The sequence below is a fragment of the Sturnus vulgaris genome, unplaced genomic scaffold (assembly GCF_052056855.1).
Source record: "Sturnus vulgaris isolate bStuVul1 unplaced genomic scaffold, bStuVul1.hap1 Scaffold_156, whole genome shotgun sequence".
NCBI classification, from domain to species: Eukaryota; Metazoa; Chordata; class Aves; order Passeriformes; family Sturnidae; genus Sturnus; species Sturnus vulgaris.
Genome location: NW_028276073.1, coordinates 137,501 through 152,500, shown reverse-complemented (window position 1 = coordinate 152,500; position 15,000 = coordinate 137,501).

The following is a 15,000-nucleotide window of genomic DNA, read 5'->3' as shown; positions in this document are numbered from 1 at the left end:
AACGCAGCCTCGCCTGGGCCGGGGGAGCGCGGTGGCTCTCGGATCGCATCGCTCTCTCTGGGGGCTTTCTCGCTTCTCCCCCGGACTGAACACGCAGCCTCGGCCTGGGCCGGGGAGCGGCTCTCGGATCGCATCGGTCTCTCTGGGGGCTTTCTCGCTTCTCCCCCGACTGAGCACGCAGCCTCGCCTGGGCCGGGGAGCGGCTCTCGGATCGCATCGGTCTCTCTCTCTGGGCTAACCTGTCCCAGTCGAACTGGGTAAGACGGGAAGCCGGACGAAGCCACGCGACTCGCCCCGACATCGGCGGTGTTCTTCTGGCCCTGGCGACCGCACGCGCGTCCGCCCTTCTCCGCCACGGACACAGGCACGGCAACAGCCTGTGGGGATACGGCCCGTCACCTCGTTCCCATAATACGGACAGATGGGCCCGAAGCGGCGGAGGCCGGAAAGAGAACCGATGTACGTGACCGAGGGGGCGCAGTGGCGCACGCCGCCTTCTACGATGACATAGCCGGAGGCAGCGAGAAACAGCGACCCCTTGGAGTACTTCCAGGCCGGCAGCGGACAACAGGTCTACCAGCCATGAAACGGGCAACAGGTCTACCGACGGCTTGCTGCGGACAACAGGTCTACCCAGCCATGAAACGGGCAACAGGTCTACCAAGCTGCGGACACCAGGTCTACCCAGGGCATGCTGCGGACACCAGGTCTACCCACGGCTTGCTGCGGACAACAGGTCTACCCAGCTGCGGACACCAGGTCTACCCAGGGCATGAAAAGGGCAACAGGTCTACCAAGCTGCGGACACCAGGTCTACCCAGGGCATGCTGCGGACACCAGGTCTACCCACGGCTTGCTGCGGACAACAGGTCTACCCAGCCATGAAACGGGCAACAGGTCTACCAAGCTGCGGACACCAGGTCTACCCAGGGCATGCTGCGGACACCAGGTCTACCCACGGCTTGCTGCGGACACCAGGTCTACCCACGGCTTGCTGCGGACACCAGGTCTACCCAGCCATGAAACGGGCAACAGGTCTACCAAGCTGCGGACACCAGGTCTACCCAGGGCATGCTGCGGACACCAGGTCTACCCACGGCTTGCTGCGGACACCAGGTCTACCCAGCCATGAAACGGGCAACAGGTCTACCAAGCTGCGGACACCAGGTCTACCCAGGGCATGCTGCGGACAACAGGTCTACCCAGCCATGAAACGGGCAACAGGTCTACTCACGGCTTGCTGCGGACACCAGGTCTACCCAGCCATGAAACGGGCAACAGGTCTACCAAGCTGCGGACACCAGGTCTACCCAGGGCATGCTGCGGACACCAGGTCTACCCACTCAATGCTGCGGACAACAGGTCTACCCAGGCATGAATCGGGCAACAGGTCTACCAAGCTCCGGACACCAGGTCTACCCACGGCTTGCTGCGGACACCAGGTCTACCCAGCCATGAAACGGGCAACAGGTCTACCAAGCTGCGGACACCAGGTCTACCCAGGGCATGCTGCGGACACCAGGTCTACCCAGCCATGAAACGGGCAACAGGTCTACTCACGGCTTGCTGCGGACACCAGGTCTACCCAGCCATGAAACGGGCAACAGGTCTACCAAGCTGCGGACACCAGGTCTACCCAGGGCATGCTGCGGACACCAGGTCTACCCAGCCATGAAACGGGCAACAGGTCTACTCACGGCTTGCTGCGGACACCAGGTCTACCCAGCCATGAAACGGGCAACAGGTCTACCAAGCTGCGGACACCAGGTCTACCCAGGGCATGCTGCGGACACCAGGTCTACCCAGGGCATGCTGCGGACAACAGGTCTACCCAGGCATGAATCGGGCAACAGGTCTACCAAGCTCCGGACACCAGGTCTACCCACGGCTTGCTGCGGACACCAGGTCTACCCAGCCATGAAACGGGCAACAGGTCTACCAAGCTGCGGACACCAGGTCTACCCAGGGCATGCTGCGGACACCAGGTCTACCCAGCCATGAAACGGGCAACAGGTCTACTCACGGCTTGCTGCGGACACCAGGTCTACCCAGCCATGAAACGGGCAACAGGTCTACCAAGCTGCGGACACCAGGTCTACCCAGGGCATGCTGCGGACACCAGGTCTACCCACGGCTTGCTGCGGACACCAGGTCTACCCAGCCATGAAACGGGCAACAGGTCTACCCAGCTGCGGACACCAGGTCTACCCAGGGCATGCTGCGGACACCAGGTCTACCCAGCCATGAAACGGGCAACAGGTCTACTCACGGCTTGCAGCGGACAACAGGTCTACCCAGCCATGAAACGGGCAACAGGTCTACCAAGCTGCGGACACCAGGTCTACCCAGGGCATGCTGCGGACACCAGGTCTACCCACGGCTTGCTGCGGACAACAGGTCTACCCAGGCATGAAACGGGCAACAGGTCTACCAAGCTGCGGACACCAGGTCTACCCAGGGCATGCTGCGGACACCAGGTCTACCCACGGCTTGCTGCGGACACCAGGTCTACCAACTCAATGCTGCGGACAACAGGTCTACCCAGCCATGAAACGGGCAACAGGTCTACCAAGCTGCGGACACCAGGTCTACCCACGGCTTGCTGCGGACACCAGGTCTACCCAGCCATGAAACGGGCAACAGGTCTACCAAGCTGCGGACACCAGGTCTACCCAGGGCATGCTGCGGACACCAGGTCTACCCACGGCTTGCTGCGGACAACAGGTCTACCCAGCCATGAATCGGGCAACAGGTCTACCAAGCTGCGGACACCAGGTCTACCCACGGCTTGCTGCGGACACCAGGTCTACCCAGCCATGAAACGGGCACCAGGTCTACTCACGGCTTGCTGCGGACACCAGGTCTACCCAGCCATGAAACGGGCAACAGGTCTACCAAGCTGCGGACACCAGGTCTACCCAGCCATGAAACGGGCAACAGGTCTACCAACTCAATGCTGCGGACAACAGGTCTACCCAGCCATGAAACGGGCAACAGGTCTACCAAGCTGCGGACACCAGGTCTACCCACGGCTTGCTGCGGACACCAGGTCTACCAACTCAATGCTGCGGACACCAGGTCTACCCAGCCATGAAACGGGCAACAGGTCTACCAAGCTGCGGACACCAGGTCTACCCACGGCTTGCTGCGGACAACAGGTCTACCCAGGCATGAATCGGGCAACAGGTCTACCAAGCTGCGGACACCAGGTCTACCCACGGCTTGCTGCGGACAACAGGTCTACCCAGCCATGAAACGGGCAACAGGTCTACCAAGCTGCGGACACCAGGTCTACCCAGGGCATGCTGCGGACACCAGGTCTACCCAGCCATGAAACGGGCAACAGGTCTACTCACGGCTTGCTGCGGACACCAGGTCTACCCAGCCATGAAACGGGCAACAGGTCTACCAAGCTGCGGACACCAGGTCTACCCAGGGCATGCTGCGGACACCAGGTCTACCCAGTCATGAAACGGGCAACAGGTCTACTCACGGCTTGCTGCGGACAACAGGTCTACCCAGCCATGAAACGGGCAACAGGTCTACCAAGCTGCGGACAACAGGTCTACCCAGGGCATGCTGCGGACACCAGGTCTACCCACTCAATGCTGCGGACAACAGGTCTACCCAGGCATGAATCGGGCAACAGGTCTACCAAGCTCCGGACACCAGGTCTACCCACGGCTTGCTGCGGACAACAGGTCTACCCAGCCATGAAACGGGCAACAGGTCTACCAAGCTGCGGACACCAGGTCTACCCAGGGCATGCTGCGGACACCAGGTCTACCCAGCCATGAAACGGGCAACAGGTCTACTCACGGCTTGCTGCGGACACCAGGTCTACCCAGCCATGAAACGGGCAACAGGTCTACCAAGCTGCGGACACCAGGTCTACCCAGGGCATGCTGCGGACACCAGGTCTACCCACTCAATGCTGCGGACAACAGGTCTACCCAGGCATGAATCGGGCAACAGGTCTACCAAGCTCCGGACACCAGGTCTACCCACGGCTTGCTGCGGACACCAGGTCTACCCAGCCATGAAACGGGCAACAGGTCTACCAAGCTGCGGACACCAGGTCTACCCAGGGCATGCTGCGGACACCAGGTCTACCCAGCCATGAAACGGGCAACAGGTCTACTCACGGCTTGCTGCGGACACCAGGTCTACCCAGCCATGAAACGGGCAACAGGTCTACCAAGCTGCGGACACCAGGTCTACCCAGGGCATGCTGCGGACACCAGGTCTACCCACTCAATGCTGCGGACAACAGGTCTACCCAGGCATGAATCGGGCAACAGGTCTACCAAGCTCCGGACACCAGGTCTACCCACGGCTTGCTGCGGACACCAGGTCTACCCAGCCATGAAACGGGCAACAGGTCTACCAAGCTGCGGACACCAGGTCTACCCAGGGCATGCTGCGGACACCAGGTCTACCCAGCCATGAAACGGGCAACAGGTCTACTCACGGCTTGCTGCGGACACCAGGTCTACCCAGCCATGAAACGGGCAACAGGTCTACCAAGCTGCGGACACCAGGTCTACCCAGGGCATGCTGCGGACACCAGGTCTACCCAGCCATGAAACGGGCAACAGGTCTACTCACGGCTTGCTGCGGACACCAGGTCTACCCAGCCATGAAACGGGCAACAGGTCTACCAAGCTGCGGACACCAGGTCTACCCAGGGCATGCTGCGGACACCAGGTCTACCCAGGGCATGCTGCGGACAACAGGTCTACCCAGGCATGAATCGGGCAACAGGTCTACCAAGCTCCGGACACCAGGTCTACCCACGGCTTGCTGCGGACACCAGGTCTACCCAGCCATGAAACGGGCAACAGGTCTACCAAGCTGCGGACACCAGGTCTACCCAGGGCATGCTGCGGACACCAGGTCTACCCAGCCATGAAACGGGCAACAGGTCTACTCACGGCTTGCTGCGGACACCAGGTCTACCCAGCCATGAAACGGGCAACAGGTCTACCAAGCTGCGGACACCAGGTCTACCCAGGGCATGCTGCGGACACCAGGTCTACCCAGCCATGAAACGGGCAACAGGTCTACTCACGGCTTGCTGCGGACACCAGGTCTACCCAGCCATGAAACGGGCAACAGGTCTACCAAGCTGCGGACACCAGGTCTACCCAGGGCATGCTGCGGACACCAGGTCTACCCAGGGCATGCTGCGGACAACAGGTCTACCCAGGCATGAATCGGGCAACAGGTCTACCAAGCTGCGGACACCAGGTCTACCCAGGGCATGCTGCGGACACCAGGTCTACCCAGCCATGAAACGGGCAACAGGTCTACCAAGCTGCGGACAACAGGTCTACCCAGGGCATGCTGCGGACACCAGGTCTACCCAGCCATGAAACGGGCAACAGGTCTACTCACGGCTTGCTGCGGACACCAGGTCTACCCAGCCATGAAACGGGCAACAGGTCTACCAAGCTGCGGACACCAGGTCTACCCAGGGCATGCTGCGGACACCAGGTCTACCCAGCCATGAAACGGGCAACAGGTCTACTCACGTCTTGCTGCGGACACCAGGTCTACCCAGCCATGAAACGGGCAACAGGTCTACCAAGCTGCGGACACCAGGTCTACTCACGGCTTGCTGCGGACACCAGGTCTACCCAGCCATGAAACGGGCAACAGGTCTACTCACGGCTTGCTGCGGACACCAGGTCTACCCAGCCATGAAACGGGCAACAGGTCTACCAAGCTGCGGACAACAGGTCTACCCAGGGCATGCTGCGGACAACAGGTCTACCCAGCCATGAAACGGGCAACAGGTCTACTCACGGCTTGCTGCGGACACCAGGTCTACCCAGCCATGAAACGGGCAACAGGTCTACCAAGCTGCGGACACCAGGTCTACCCAGGGCATGCTGCGGACACCAGGTCTACCCACGGCTTGCTGCGGACACCAGGTCTACCCAGCCATGAAACGGGCAACAGGTCTACCAAGCTGCGGACACCAGGTCTACCCAGGGCATGCTGCGGACACCAGGTCTACCCACGGCTTGCTGCGGACAACAGGTCTACCCAGCCATGAAACGGGCAACAGGTCTACCAAGCTGCGGACACCAGGTCTACCCAGGGCATGCTGCGGACAACAGGTCTACCCAGCCATGAAACGGGCAACAGGTCTACTCACGGCTTGCTGCGGACAACAGGTCTACCAAGCCATGAAACGGGCAACAGGTCTACCAAGCTGCGGACACCAGGTCTACCCAGGGCATGCTGCGGACACCAGGTCTACCCACTCAATGCTGCGGACAACAGGTCTACCCAGGCATGAATCGGGCAACAGGTCTACCAAGCTCCGGACACCAGGTCTACCCACGGCTTGCTGCGGACACCAGGTCTACCCAGCCATGAAACGGGCAACAGGTCTACCAAGCTGCGGACACCAGGTCTACCCAGGGCATGCTGCGGACACCAGGTCTACCCAGCCATGAAACGGGCAACAGGTCTACCAAGCTGCGGACACCAGGTCTACCCAGGGCATGCTGCGGACACCAGGTCTACCCAGGGCATGCTGCGGACAACAGGTCTACCCAGGCATGAATCGGGCAACAGGTCTACCAAGCTCCGGACACCAGGTCTACCCACGGCTTGCTGCGGACACCAGGTCTACCCAGCCATGAAACGGGCAACAGGTCTACCAAGCTGCGGACACCAGGTCTACCCAGGGCATGCTGCGGACACCAGGTCTACCCAGCCATGAAACGGGCAACAGGTCTACTCACGGCTTGCTGCGGACACCAGGTCTACCCAGCCATGAAACGGGCAACAGGTCTACCAAGCTGCGGACACCAGGTCTACCCAGGGCATGCTGCGGACACCAGGTCTACCCAGCCATGAAACGGGCAACAGGTCTACTCACGGCTTGCTGCGGACACCAGGTCTACCCAGCCATGAAACGGGCAACAGGTCTACCAAGCTGCGGACACCAGGTCTACCCAGGGCATGCTGCGGACACCAGGTCTACCCAGGGCATGCTGCGGACAACAGGTCTACCCAGGCATGAATCGGGCAACAGGTCTACCAAGCTGCGGACACCAGGTCTACCCAGGGCATGCTGCGGACACCAGGTCTACCCAGCCATGAAACGGGCAACAGGTCTACCAAGCTGCGGACACCAGGTCTACCCAGGGCATGCTGCGGACACCAGGTCTACCCAGCCATGAAACGGGCAACAGGTCTACTCACGGCTTGCTGCGGACACCAGGTCTACCCAGCCATGAAACGGGCAACAGGTCTACCAAGCTGCGGACACCAGGTCTACCCAGGGCATGCTGCGGACACCAGGTCTACCCAGCCATGAAACGGGCAACAGGTCTACTCACGTCTTGCTGCGGACACCAGGTCTACCCAGCCATGAAACGGGCAACAGGTCTACCAAGCTGCGGACACCAGGTCTACTCACGGCTTGCTGCGGACACCAGGTCTACCCAGCCATGAAACGGGCAACAGGTCTACTCACGGCTTGCTGCGGACACCAGGTCTACCCAGCCATGAAACGGGCAACAGGTCTACCAAGCTGCGGACAACAGGTCTACCCAGGGCATGCTGCGGACAACAGGTCTACCCAGCCATGAAACGGGCAACAGGTCTACTCACGGCTTGCTGCGGACACCAGGTCTACCCAGCCATGAAACGGGCAACAGGTCTACCAAGCTGCGGACACCAGGTCTACCCAGGGCATGCTGCGGACACCAGGTCTACCCACGGCTTGCTGCGGACACCAGGTCTACCCAGCCATGAAACGGGCAACAGGTCTACCAAGCTGCGGACACCAGGTCTACCCAGGGCATGCTGCGGACACCAGGTCTACCCACGGCTTGCTGCGGACAACAAGTCTACCCAGCCATGAAACGGGCAACAGGTCTACCAAGCTGCGGACACCAGGTCTACCCAGGGCATGCTGCGGACAACAGGTCTACCCAGCCATGAAACGGGCAACAGGTCTACTCACGGCTTGCTGCGGACACCAGGTCTACCCAGCCATGAAACGGGCAACAGGTCTACCAAGCTGCGGACACCAGGTCTACCCAGGGCATGCTGCGGACACCAGGTCTACCAACTCAATGCTGCGGACAACAGGTCTACCCAGCCATGAATCGGGCAACAGGTCTACCAAGCTGCGGACACCAGGTCTACCCACGGCTTGCTGCGGACACCAGGTCTACCCAGCCATGAAACGGGCAACAGGTCTACCAAGCTGCGGACACCAGGTCTACCCAGGGCATGCTGCGGACACCAGGTCTACCCAGCCATGAAACGGGCAACAGGTCTACTCACGGCTTGCTGCGGACAACAGGTCTACCCAGCCATGAAACGGGCAACAGGTCTACCAAGCTGCGGACACCAGGTCTACCCAGGGCATGCTGCGGACACCAGGTCTACCCACGGCTTGCTGCGGACAACAGGTCTACCCAGGCATGAATCGGGCAACAGGTCTACCAAGCTGCGGACACCAGGTCTACCCAGGGCATGCTGCGGACACCAGGTCTACCCACGGCTTGCTGCGGACAACAGGTCTACCCAGGCATGAATCGGGCAACAGGTCTACCAAGCTGCGGACACCAGGTCTACCCAGGGCATGCTGCGGACACCAGGTCTACCCACGGCTTGCTGCGGACAACAGGTCTACCCAGGCATGAATCGGGCAACAGGTCTACCAAGCTCCGGACACCAGGTCTACCCACGGCTTGCTGCGGACACCAGGTCTACCCAGCCATGAAACGGGCAACAGGTCTACCAAGCTGCGGACACCAGGTCTACCCAGCCATGAAACGGGCAACAGGTCTACCAACTCAATGCTGCGGACAACAGGTCTACCCAGCCATGAAACGGGCAACAGGTCTACCAAGCTGCGGACACCAGGTCTACCCACGGCTTGCTGCGGACACCAGGTCTACCCAGCCATGAAACGGGCAACAGGTCTACCAAGCTGCGGACACCAGGTCTACCCAGGGCATGCTGCGGACAACAGGTCTACCCAGCCATGAAACGGGCAACAGGTCTACTCACGGCTTGCTGCGGACACCAGGTCTACCCAGCCATGAAACGGGCAACAGGTCTACCAAGCTGCGGACAACAGGTCTACCCAGGGCATGCTGCGGACACCAGGTCTACCCAGCCATGAAACGGGCAACAGGTCTACTCACGGCTTGCTGCGGACACCAGGTCTACCCAGCCATGAATCGGGCAACAGGTCTACCAAGCTGCGGACAACAGGTCTACCCAGCCATGAAACGGGCAACAGGTCTACCATCTCAATGCTGCGGACACCAGGTCTACCCAGCCATGAAACGGGCAACAGGTCTACCAAGCTGCGGACACCAGGTCTACCCAGGGTATGTAGCGGACACCAGGTCTACCAACTCAATGCTGCGGACAACAGGTCTACCCAGCCATGAAACGGGCAACAGGTCTACCAAGCTGCGGACACCAGGTCTACCCACGGCTTGCTGCGGACACCAGGTCTACCCAGCCATGAAACGGGCAGCAGGTCTACCCACGGCTTGCTGCGGACACCAGGTCTACCCAGCCATGAAACGGGCAACAGGTCTACCAAGCTGCGGACACCAGGTCTACCCAGGGCATGCTGCGGACAACAGGTCTACCCAGCCATGAAACGGGCAACAGGTCTACTCACGGCTTGCTGCGGACAACAGGTCTACCCAGCCATGAAACGGGCAACAGGTCTACCAAGCTGCGGACACCAGGTCTACCCAGGGCATGCTGCGGACACCAGGTCTACCCAGCCATGAAACGGGCAACAGGTCTACTCACGGCTTGCTGCGGACACCAGGTCTACCCAGCCATGAAACGGGCAACAGGTCTACCAAGCTGCGGACACCAGGTCTACCCAGCTATGAAACGGGCAACAGGTCTACCAAGCTGCGGACACCAGGTCTACCCAGGGCATGCTGCGGACACCAGGTCTACCCACTCAATGCTGCGGACAACAGGTCTACCCAGGCATGAATCGGGCAACAGGTCTACCAAGCTCCGGACACCAGGTCTACCCACGGCTTGCTGCGGACACCAGGTCTACCCAGCCATGAAACGGGCAACAGGTCTACCAAGCTGCGGACACCAGGTCTACCCAGGTCATGCTGCGGACACCAGGTCTACCCAGCCATGAAACGGGCAACAGGTCTACTCACGGCTTGCTGCGGACACCAGGTCTACCCAGCCATGAAACGGGCAACAGGTCTACCAAGCTGCGGACACCAGGTCTACCCAGGGCATGCTGCGGACACCAGGTCTACCAACTCAATGCTGCGGACAACAGGTCTACCCAGCCATGAAACGGGCAACAGGTCTACCAAGCTGCGGACACCAGGTCTACCCAGGGCATGCTGCGGACACCAGGTCTACCAACTCAATGCTGCGGACAACAGGTCTACCCAGCCATGAATCGGGCAACAGGTCTACCAAGCTGCGGACACCAGGTCTACCCACGGCTTGCTGCGGACACCAGGTCTACCCAGCCATGAAACGGGCAACAGGTCTACCAAGCTGCGGACACCAGGTCTACCCAGGGCATGCTGCGGACACCAGGTCTACCCACGGCTTGCTGCGGACAACAGGTCTACCCACGGCTTGCTGCGGACAACAGGTCTACCCACTCCAAGCTGCGGACACCAGGTCTAACTACTCCATTACGCGGACAACAGGTCTACCCACTCCATGCGGCGGACAACATGTCTACCCGCTCCATGCTGCGGACACCAGGTCTGCCCACGCCGTGATGCGGACCACAGGTCTACCTTCGCCATGCTGCACGCAGCCCGGGTCGCACCGGAGCTAGGTAGACCCGGTCGCCGCGGCCGTCGCAGCGCCCTCGCCCTCGACGGCGGACCCACGCCGCCGGTCCCGGAGGCGGGTAGACCTGGTCGCCGCGGCCACGGCGGCCGCCCATCCCGGAGCCCAGTAGACCTGGCCGCCGCGGGACCGGCCAAGTTTCCCGGAGTCGTGTAGACCTGGTCGTCGCGGCCACGGCCGCCGCCGCTGCGCCTTCGCCGGCGACGGCGGTCCCACGCCACCGGCCCCGGAGCCGCGTCGACCTGGCCGCCGCGGGACGGGCCACGTTTCGCGGATCCGGGTAGACGAGGCATCCTTGTACCATCTCGGAGCCGGGGAAACCCCACAGCCTCTTAACGCTCCGGAGCCCAAGTGCTCCAGCAGCCTTGCCCCGCCCGGCAGAATCGATTTCAAGACCAAGACATATTTTCGACAACATTTTATTTCATCATTTCATTTCATTTCTTTTCATTTCATTTTATTATTTTATTTTATTTCGTTTTGTTTTGTTTTGTTTTGTTTTGTTTTGATTTGATTTGATTTGTTTCATTTCCTCTTTGCCTTTTTTGAATGATTGCCTCTTCTATTTACTCGGAAAGAAAATCTTTTCCGGAAAACAAAACTCTTGCCAAATCTTATTTGTGATCCCTTTGGGCCCACAGCCGAGCTGACGGAGGGCCTGTGCCCGGTTCTCGCCCTGCTGACACACTGACCCCCCCAAACGGCGTCCTCCCTACCCCACGCCTCCTCCCCCGTCCCCCAGAGACCCTACCTACAGAGCCCCCCCCCCCCCACAAAACAGAACCTCACGGGCCGCAGCACAGCCAGGGGAAGCACGTACGTGCAGCGAAACTCGGCCCAAAGCCGCCGCGCCCTGGCACAACTCGCCCTGCCCCTTCCCGCCCCACGGAGGCGGCTGCATCGAGGCGACCGGCGCCGCCGTCGGCAAGCGGGTGGCCGCTTTCGGGCCGGTTCTTCCGCGGAAGGTCTGCAGAGCTCTTGGGGCCTCGGCGCGGGTTTGGGGGGCCGTGAGGGCTCGCTGTCGAGGCGCCCGGGGCCGGCACGAAGCCGCCTGCCCTCTCCCTGTCCCTGCCCCGTCTTCCGCAGCCACCCATTAACGCTGGGGGCGAGCCCGCCCTCCGCCATCAACCTCCCATGCAGCGCTTTCAGACTTTCCCCGCCCCTGCCCATTGTCGGCTGGGGGCGCCCTGCCCCCCGCCGTCAGCCTCCCTGGCAGCGCTTTCAGACTCTCTCGGGCCCCTGCCCATTGTCGGCTGGGGGCGCCCCGCCCCCCGCCCTCAGCCTCCCTGGCAGCGCTTTCAGACTGCCTCGGGCCCTGCCCATTGTCGGTTGGGGGCGCCCCGCCCCCCGCCCTCAGCCTCCCTGGCAGCGCTTTCAGACGGTCTCGTGCCCTGCCCATTGTCGGTTGGGGGCGACCCCGCCCTCCGCCATCAGCCTCCCTGGCAGCGCTTTCAGACTGCCTCGGGCCCTGCCCATTGTCGGTTGGGGGCGACCCCGCCCTCCGCCATCAGCCTCCCTGGCAGCACTTTCAGCCTCTTCCTGCCCCCGCCCACGGTCCCACCGGGCAGTTTACACGGCGGCGGCGGGAGGCTGATGCCGAGGTCGGCAGGCGGAGAGCCTGGTGCACAAGCAGGGATGGCGGCGGGATGATTGGCGCCGTCTGTCCCTGGTCAAAGAAGCTCTCTGTTCAGCTTTCTCGGAGCCTTTTGCTTTGGTGGCGTTCCTTCCTCCTCCGCCCCGGCGCCGCTCAAGCCTGCGGCAGGGCGGCAGCGCGGCGGGTGGGCGGCCGGGGGGAGGGGGGAGGGGGGGGGGAGGGAGGGAGCGCGCGAGCGAGCGAGCGAGCGAGCGCGCTGCAGAAATGAAGCCCGGAGCAGGGCCGCGGTCCATTCGAGCACGGGGAGGGGGCGCGACAACGCTGCCTGCTCCTGTCGGGGAGCGCTTGGGGAAGTGGGGTGCCGGCACCATGACGGCGGAGCGGACAGGGGCCGCGGCTGGGGAAGAGGCCGGCGGAGCTCGCCAGTGGATGCTGGCGCACGGAGCCGGCAGGGACACCTGGGCACGGCTGGGACCGAAAGTCGCCCGCCTTCACGCCCCGCCTTTCGCCGGGGGGAAGAAGACGCGAGAGCAGGGCTGCCTGCTGGGCTGCCAGTGCCCGCGGTCATGCCGGACGTGCAGGCCGACCGCCGAAGGCGTGCTCGCCGCTGCAGAGACGACAAGGGGGCCGCGCGTCCGATGGAAGAGACGGGGCGCCATCGCGCGGCGGCCGGGCTGCAAGGCCGGCCGACGGTAACAGGACTACCACGCCGCGGGCGGCCAGAGACAAAGACCGGCCGAGGGCAACAGGTCTACCCAGCATTATGCCGGCCGGTACCAGGGCCGGCCGAGGGCAACAGGTCTACCCAGCATTAGGCCAGCCGGAAAGACGGCCGGCAGAGGGCAACAGGTCTACCCAGCATTCGGCCGTCAGGTAACACTGCCGGCCGAGGGCAACAGGTCTACCCAGCATTCGGCTGGCCGGTAACACGGCGGGCCGAGGGCAACAGGTCTACCCAGCATTAGGCCGGCCGGTAACACTGCCGGCCGAGGGCAACAGGTCTACCCAGCATTAGGCCGCCACGTCCAAAGGCCGGCCGAGGGCAACAGGTCTACCCAGCATTAGGCCGCCACGTCCAAAGGCCGGCCGAGGGCAACAGGTCTACCCAGCATTCGGCCGCCACGTCCAAAGGCCGGCCGAGGGCAACAGGTCTACCCAGCATTCGGCCGCCACGTCCAAAGGCCGGCCGAGGGCAACAGGTCTACCCAGCATTCGGCCGCCACGTCCAAAGGCCGGCCGAGGGCAACAGGTCTACCCAGCATTCGGCCGCCACGTCCAAAGGCCGGCCGAGGGCAACAGGTCTACCCAGCATTCGGCCGCCACGTCCAAAGGCCGGCCGAGGGCAACAGGTCTACCCAGCATTCGGCCGTCAGGTACAAAGGCCGGCCGAGGGCAACAGGTCTACCCAGCATTAGGCTGCCACGTACAAAGGCCGGCCGAGGGCAACAGGTCTACCCAGCATTCGGCCGTCAGGTACAAAGGCCGGCCGAGGGCAACAGGTCTACCCAGCATTAGGCCGGCCGGTAACACTGCCGGCCGAGGGCAACAGGTCTACCCAGCATTAGGCCGCCACGTCCAAAGGCCGGCCGAGGGCAACAGGTCTAACCAGCATTAGGCCGGCCGGCAGAGGGCAACAGGTCTACCCAGCATTCGGCCGTCAGGTACAAAGGCCGGCCGAGGGCAACAGGTCTACCCAGCATTAGGCCGGCCGGTAACACTGCCGGCCGAGGGCAACAGGTCTACCCAGCATTAGGCCGCCACGTCCAAAGGCCGGCCGAGGGCAAGAGGTCTACCCAGCATTAGGCCGCCACGTCCAAAGGCCGGCCGAGGGCAACAGGTCTACCCAGCATTAGGCCGCCACGTCCAAAGGCCGGCCGAGGGCAACAGGTCTACCCAGCATTCGGCCGTCAGGTACAAAGGCCGGCCGAGGGCAACAGGTCTACCCAGCATTCGGCCGCCACGTCCAAAGGCCGGCCGAGGGCAACAGGTCTACCCAGCATTAGGCCGCCACGTCCAAAGGCCGGCCGAGGGCAACAGGTCTACCCAGCATTAGGCCGCCACGTCCAAAGGCCGGCCGAGGGCAACAGGTCTACCCAGCATTAGGCCGGCCGGCCGAGGGCAACAGGTCTACCCAGCATTCGGCCGTCAGGTACAAAGGCCGGCCGAGGGCAACAGGTCTACCCAGCATTAGGCCGCCACGTCCAAAGGCCGGCCGAGGGCAACAGGTCTACCCAGCATTAGGCCGCCACGTCCAAAGGCCGGCCGAGGGCAACAGGTCTACCCAGCATTAGGCCGCCACATCCAAAGGCCGGCCGAGGGCAACAGGTCTACCCAGCATTAGGCCGGCCGGCAGAGGGCAACAGGTCTACCCAGCATTCGGCCGTCAGGTACAAAGGCCGGCCGAGGGCAACAGGTCTACCCAGCATTCGGCCGCCACGTCCAAAGGCCGGCCGAGGGCAACAGGTCTACCCAGCATTAGGCCGCCACGTCCAAAGGCCGGCCGAGGGCAACAGGTCTACCCAGCATTAGGCCGCCACGTCCAAAGGCCGGCCGAGGGC